General features: G+C 39.6%; 1 pseudogene; it reads left to right on the plus strand.

Annotated features, from left to right (window-relative positions):
- Positions 1-961: 961 nt before the first annotated feature.
- Positions 962-7,253, plus strand: LOC139470032 (probable G-protein coupled receptor B0563.6; annotated as a pseudogene).
- Positions 7,254-7,640: the final 387 nt, after the last annotated feature.

Here is a 7,640-nt window from a genome sequence, read left to right on the forward strand (position 1 = left end):
GGACATTACTAATTTTCCATGTTTTTGTTTGTTTGACTGAACACTGATGCCTGTACATGGTCATGTTAGGAAATAAAATAACACCAATTTGCTCATTGATTCGGCTTGTATTTCCCAAAGTATTTCAAACGTTTTGATGCCAATTATATCTCATATTTGCCAAACGTGCGATAAACATTTGAAATTGTGCAATTTTCTGTTAATTTATGGACGTTGAAATTGAAGTTAAATAGCGTTTGAAATTAGAAACTGTCCAAATTATTCCAAATGGCATGCACACATGTAAATGTCATTAATTGGGATAGTGTCCCTGTCCCCTGGCATCTAGGACATAACACACATGCAAGGATAATGGACAGGTATATTTCCAAACATTCCCACACTAGGCATACATGTAAACATAACCAAATGCTTTGGAATACTTGAAAATATGTGCCCTTACATTGATACCATCACTATTCCAAACTTCAGGAAATGGGTTGATTTCGTGTCGTGATCTTGAGCGTGACGTTCAACCCCATTTCACCTCACCTAAGCTGACATGTTGTGCCCGGTGTTCGGCATAAAGGGGATGAAACAGGGACTGGTCGACTCGGCATTAGTATAATGTTGGATATCCATGTTGATCTGTGGCGTGGTATATCAGTCGGCGAGCACTGTAAACTAGTACCAGTACTTGTCCGGCTATTCAAGCCACATAAACACGGGAACGCAAAAGGGACTATTTTAATAACCGTATATCATTATCTATAGACCTTTATGATGATAATTCACGCAAATAGCAATTCCTACAAGAGAAAAACATGTCTAAATCCTCCAATGAAATATTAATCAATAGGCTTTGTTTTAAGGCACAATATTGCATTACCCTTATTTGCACGAGTGATTTATTGATGTGTTATGACTGCCTCTGTGCTATAAAAGCTGGGGAGGAGAGTCTGTAACATTGATCGACAGATGACACAAAGGGAACATGGATCATAACATTTGATGCCGACTGCAGGTAAAAACGTGTAAGTTGAATATTCAATTCAATCGTATAGTTACAGGGATTTGCTTCAATAATATTATTCAGTAAATTACTTATTATCTTAATACCATTGTGTGGTTCTCCTCCATGATAGCGTTATGTATCCATTATCCTTTGTTACACACGAATGCGTCGGTGTTTGATATCGCGTAATAGTTGCCTTCAACCTATTGTTGTTCATACATGTACATTGGTACGTTTGTATGGAAATTACATGTACGTCTACATTACGGATTTGTGGATTTATGTAACAGCTGAAATAATCTGCTTCACATTACTGCAAAAAGGAAACAACTGGTGTTATAACAAAATGGATGATGCCACAGTTAAGTATGATATACACAAACAAGTAAAATAGAAGTCATGGTTAATATGTGCGCCCTGCGTGATGCTCAAACTCAAAATAATCAAAATCTCACGTTGTCAATTCAATGGTAGTTTATGTACCCTTTATTGTTCTATTGTGTATGCAAAAGTAAAACACATATACAATATGAATAATGTACAATGTAGGTTCTCGAACCTCCTACTGAGATGAGTGGAATTATTTTAACAAGTTCAACACTAGTTTAAGCCGCTTCTTGGAAGTTATTGGAATATTGAAGGTGAGGTGAAATGGGGTTTAACGTCGCGTCCAAGATTATTGCACTTATATAGCGACGTGCATGCGTGTGTGTGTGGCTGCTTGTGTCCGGACTGATGCCGATTTATAGTGCTAGCTCACTGAGATACCATGTCGCAGTTAAACATGAATACCCCACTCAGACACAGTATACTGACTCCGAGCCGACCAGTCCTTGTTTTAGCCCCATAATGCCGAGCGCCAGACAGGGAAACAACAAGTACCATCTTTTAACGTCTTTTGGTATGACGCGGCTGGGGATCGAACCCCGGACCTTCCGCTCTCCGGGCGGACGCTCTACCATTAGACCACGGAGGCGGTCTTGGGATATTGAAATGTTCATGGGATGTACATAAGTAAACTTTTAATTTTGAAAACAGACTACATGTACTATGTCTAAATTAGGGTGTATGTAATAATATGAATATTAAGGATTTGTGTAAAACATGTTCAATGTATGTACTAGTAAGAACCAATCTATAACCACATAACCTACGATTTTAAAATATGTTATTCACCTAACTTTGCATACATGTCTGTACAAACTGTGGTTATCATACTAGAAGATCAAGGGTCGTCTATAATACATTTGGAAATACTTTCCCAAAATACCATTGGCCATGTAAAGTGATTGAAATAATATTGAGAACATTTTGTAATTGAATATGTAGAACCATTGTATTTTCCCTATATTCAAAGTCGAACCTGAAGATCTTTAAAAGTGATCAACATGTAACACGAGATGTATGACACTAGTATATATATGCTGAACATTGGGATTTCTAGATGTGTCAAAAGTATTTTGACAAGACATTTTGAGAAAGTCTCAGTTTATACAGCTTTAAAAGAGGAGGAAAACGCGGTTGGCGAAAACACTATACCTGTAGCTCTCAGTTTAACAAGAAATATTATATATTTCTATACCGTTTTTTTCCAATGTGTTTATGGCCATGTTATGTTACAGAGATATCTATGAAGTCACCCCACACTCTTTGTCAATATACCTACGGCATGTATTTCATCTTGTAGACGTGGGCTTTTTGTACCTCTGCTACTCTAGTTGTACAATTCGTTGTTGCGAGTGAATGTAATTTATTTGTTTCATGAAAGGGATTGCAGTGGAAAATAAAAACGGAATTGGATATATTTTTAACACTGAAGACGAAACGGTTAATTAGGACGGTAAATGTTAGTAGTTAATGTTAAGAGTGTGGTGGGTGGGAGGAAAGCCCAAAGTGTTCTTAGGCTTGAGATGCCCTAGACAACTGAGTCCGAAAAAATAACTTGAATTACTCTTGCTGTGAAAGTGATTATCATTATTCATATGTGCCCACGTTTCCAGATCGATTTCTTGCTTGTAGAGATATGTTTGTCGAAATAGATACCATTTTTGAGCTTGATGCTATTTTCAGTTATGTAGAAAGAAAATCTTTAACGACCTGAAATCAATAGTTTCTACCTTCAGTTGATATATCAGTTTTGTTTGCAAGTGACTGTTCTCTGCAAAGACAGCAATGATGGAAAAGTAAATATAACTTTGCTTATGGTAGTTCATTATTCATGCGCAAGATTTTGACTATGTCCATATATGACAAGACATTTAAGACAATGGAGGCCTTGCTAATATGAATGCAAGTGTTCGGGAGTAGTACGCAAAATTTTACTACGTCTATAAGAATCATTCGACCTGGCATACCGGTATGTTATACCTGTGATATATAGGTACTTTAGTGTGTGAATCCCAATAATATCACTTGCGACTATAGGGCCTATGCTTTATAGCATCTGTTGCTATCCGTTGCAGTCAGCAACGTATTAACTATTCGTAGCTATTGGAATCTGGAACAAGTAAACCAATGGTTGGTGGAATGACCAACTAGCCATGCCGTCGAGCTGTGAGATGTATAGGAGTGAGTGAGTGAGTGAGTTGGGTTTAACACCGCATTTAACAGTATTCCAGTTATATCACGGCGTGTCAGCTTAATGTGGGAGGAAAGCCCGAAGTGATGCAGGTCTCAGACGTTTACCACTTCGGTGAAACCCACGAGCACTGGTATGGTGCTGACAAACCTAGAAACATAATCGGGGCGAACCGGGATTCGAACCCACAATCATAGGTTTCTGGCGTGCCCAAGGGACGCAACTCTGCACAGCGAATCGCGGCGCCTTAGACGACTGGGCCACCCGTGCCCCCTGAGATGTATAGGAACTACGCGATCTTAACTTTTATCAACAACCGCTGGGTCTCGGAGATAACGTTTGCTCTTGTGACACATACACATGTAATAACTAACAGGTGATTGATTGTTAATGGCCACAGTAAGTTGTTTGTGTCCACATGTGTGATAAATAGGTACTAGAGTTGTTTTTTTATACAAACATATATATGTATAAACAAATCAGAATCACACTGCTATGACTGGATCAGGTCTGTAAGATCCCGACGGAAGAATTGGATCGTTGGGATAACATGCATGAAAGCTTTTAGTAAGTGGCGGTGTTTGTGGTGTCACAAGTAGTACGCTGTAGAATAGTAAATGCAAATAGTAAATGCACCCAACGGTAGGTCGGAAAGTATCCAGGAAACAAATCATTATTCTAACGCTTATTTCACGTTAGGTCCTTTAAACTCAAATGTGCATTTCATTGTCGATTCGAGGGATGTTTTCCAAATTTAATGTATACTGAAAAACAAAAGTTCCTGTGACATTGAATAAGATTTAATGCAAAGTTGTGTTTTTACCAAATCTGAAACAATTTCGGTTTGCAACAGATAAAAGACTCCCGTAACTGTTCAAATGGTTTAATTTGCCATACTGACTTCAGAAAAAACAAATCATGAACATGCCAAAATGTCAATTTACAAATCGTGTGTGTCCACCTCTGGTGGCGATACAAGCAACACATCTTCGTCTCATGGAATGGACCAGGCGTCGCACATAGTCCTGTGGGATATCTGTCCATATCTGCTGGAGCATGTGTCTGTGGAACACGTGGTTGACGTCGAAGGCGCCGATCCATCTCATCCCACATGTGCTCGATTGGTGAGAGATCCGGGGAGCGAGCCGGCCAGGGGATGACATTCATGTTGTTTTGTTGAAGAGGGTCCTGAACAAGTCGAGCAATATGAGGCCGGGCGTTGTCATGTTGAAAGGTAATGCCGTCCATCGCTGTGGCTGAGGTGAAAACGAGACTCGTCAGTGAATAGAATTTGTCCCCGCTGCATGACCGTCCAGCGTAGACGCTGTCTGCACCACTGTAGACGTGCTTGGCGGTGGTATCCTGTCAAAATGGGACGTCTGGCGGGTCTTCTGGCGACAATCCCTGCACATCTTTGGCGACGACGTACGGTTTGTGAAGATATTCGTCTAAGGCCAGGGATGCATCTTGCAGTCACTGTTGCTGGCTGGAATCGATATCATAGGTGTGTTGCTCGAATTCAGTTGTCTTTTCGACTATTGGTTACGCGTGGCCAGCCACTCCGAGGATGGTCTCCGACTGCATTCGTCTGTTGCCAACGTTGTCATAAACAATGGTGTTTCTGTGGACGTTAAATTGTCTTGCACAATCACGTTTACTTGATCCTGCTTCAAGCATACCAATGGATCGCAGACGCTCATTTTCGGACAGGCGTGGCATTTCGTAATGTTGAATAATTGCGTAATTTTGTTGTTTTTCTGAGTGGTTGTTGTCAGCACGATGCTAAACATAGTAAAATGCGTAGGGCTTGCATAAAAGTCAACTTTTGCATGGAATGCATGCTTTTCTCTAGCAGCTGCGTTTCTGTGACTTTATTCCAAACATGTACTACAATATTGAAAACCAAACTTTACTTGTTTGAAAAATTCACTAAAATATTGGTGTCACAGGAACTTTTATTGTTAAGTATATATTGATGCACATCCTGCTTGAATAATTCTAATAAGATTGTGGCTCTTTGTGCCTCCATTACTGCCTAAAATACAACTCAATAATGGCAGCTTGTTTGAACAAAAAATCTTCCCAGATGTTTAGGAACTAATTTTCTACATTTTTTGTAGGTTGCCATTTCTGTTCTATCATAAACACGATTTGACCTTTTAACTTTGATCCGTCAGAGCCGTACCCGTGCTCGTTCATATAATCAAATGTGACCCACCTGCGTCAATCTGAGGCTGATGCGAACTGATGTATACACAATACAGCAGCATTACTCCTAATACGTTTAACTACACTAAGAACGGTGATTGCAGCAGCAGTATGATGCATTGGTTAATCTGACAGCAGGTGTTAGAATATCAGTTGTATGCAGTCATCGTATCTGTACTGGCAGTTCATCACATAAACTAGACATTGATTTTGTAGATGTATGTGCTTTAAAAACGATAAGTTGAGATCTTATCTTACTTTCAGATGAACACAAGGAGCCACAGCAGGTTAACTGAAACCAGCTATTCTTTCCTATGTTGGGGAACCTGGAGTCATTCCCTATGGCAGTTGAGGAACCCACTTTCATCAACCAGTCTCTCATCAGCCAAACAAACTACTCTTACAATATATCTGTACTTGGGAATCATATGGCAAGTAATGATCACGTTAATGGTAGTGGAGATGAAAGATGGAAGGTGATTGAAAAAATAGCTTTCGATATGGAATCTGTGTACCTTTGGGTTATCCTTGCTTTAGGATTTCCTGGAAACTGTGCAACAATTGTGACGGTTATCAAAATGTTCCCCGAGAGATCTCTCACAATGTATATCGCATTATTAGCCGTTGTGGATAACCTTTCTATCGTAGTGAAAATACTGATGTTTGTTCTACCGGATAAAGGCATCGGTGTCGGTAACTTTGGTTGCAAAACCCTTGGATATTTCGGAAACGTTTTAAGTACATTTGCAAATTGGCTACTTGTGGCGATGTCCATAGAAAGAGTCGCTGCCGTGTGGTTTCCTCTGAAATTTGTGCAGATCTGGTCCCCTAAGAAGTCCCTCTCTGCCGTGGTGATCATGGTTGTTCTTCTGTCAGTCATGTTCCTTCACCTGTTCTGGATGGTGCGGTTCGTGGATGACAAAGATGCTGGCATGATGTACTGTAGTATCTACGACGAGTACAAATACTTTATGATGCATATTTGGTACTGGATGAACGTTCTCATCTATGCAATATTGCCATGCATTTTGCTGATTATTTTTAATTTGTTGATCGTGGTTGGGATTGTAAAAGCTCGAAAAGTTCGGCGGCGCTTTCAGAGTAATTGCTACAATAAGCACAAAAACATCAGCGTTGATCGACATCGTCCTATCACGCTTATGTTAGTCGCTGCAGCTGTGTCCCTCGTTATTCTCACAATTCCTCGATGTGTGATGCTAATTTTGACTCCATATTTGAACGTACCGGGGGGGAACAATAGAAGGGTCTGTTGAATACCTTTTAGACTGTATAGCATTTGTTTTATGCGATTTCACACACGCCATAAACTTCTATGTATATTCGTTGACCGTTGAAATATTCAGACGTCAATTTATTGATATTCTGATGTGTCGGAAACAGTCAACGACCCCTCTCCAAACTACGTATACATCGTTGTCGTTTCGGTCTTCCCACCTTCCTACAATACACTGATAAGGCAAGACAAAATCACTTAATTTTCATTGAACTAAAATATCTTTGGGATGGTGGGAATAAAAGGGTCGTAAACTGTGTAACGAAAAGATCGTTTGAAAAGAGTATGGGTATTTATATAGACACATGTGTGGTAAGTCAGAAAGCATCAAATAAAACCTGCTGCTGTAAAGAATTCTCTTTTCACAAGAACTGTTATTGATTGCAGTTTTCATTGTGTGCCTTAAACGTTTCAAGAGGCTTTTTCGTCAGTGACACAAATGCAATTGATCACGTAAGACAGTGATCCTTTGTCATACAATTGTGAGCGTTTTGTTAAGTGTTTTGTGTGCATCGAAATAAACTTCCCGTTGCTAAAACATGTATCTTAACTTGACACTAAAAGTA

This window comes from Haliotis cracherodii, unplaced genomic scaffold (genome assembly GCF_022045235.1).
Source record: "Haliotis cracherodii isolate W230 unplaced genomic scaffold, xgHalCrac1.p SCAF_20, whole genome shotgun sequence".
Taxonomy (NCBI): Eukaryota; Metazoa; Mollusca; class Gastropoda; order Lepetellida; family Haliotidae; genus Haliotis; species Haliotis cracherodii.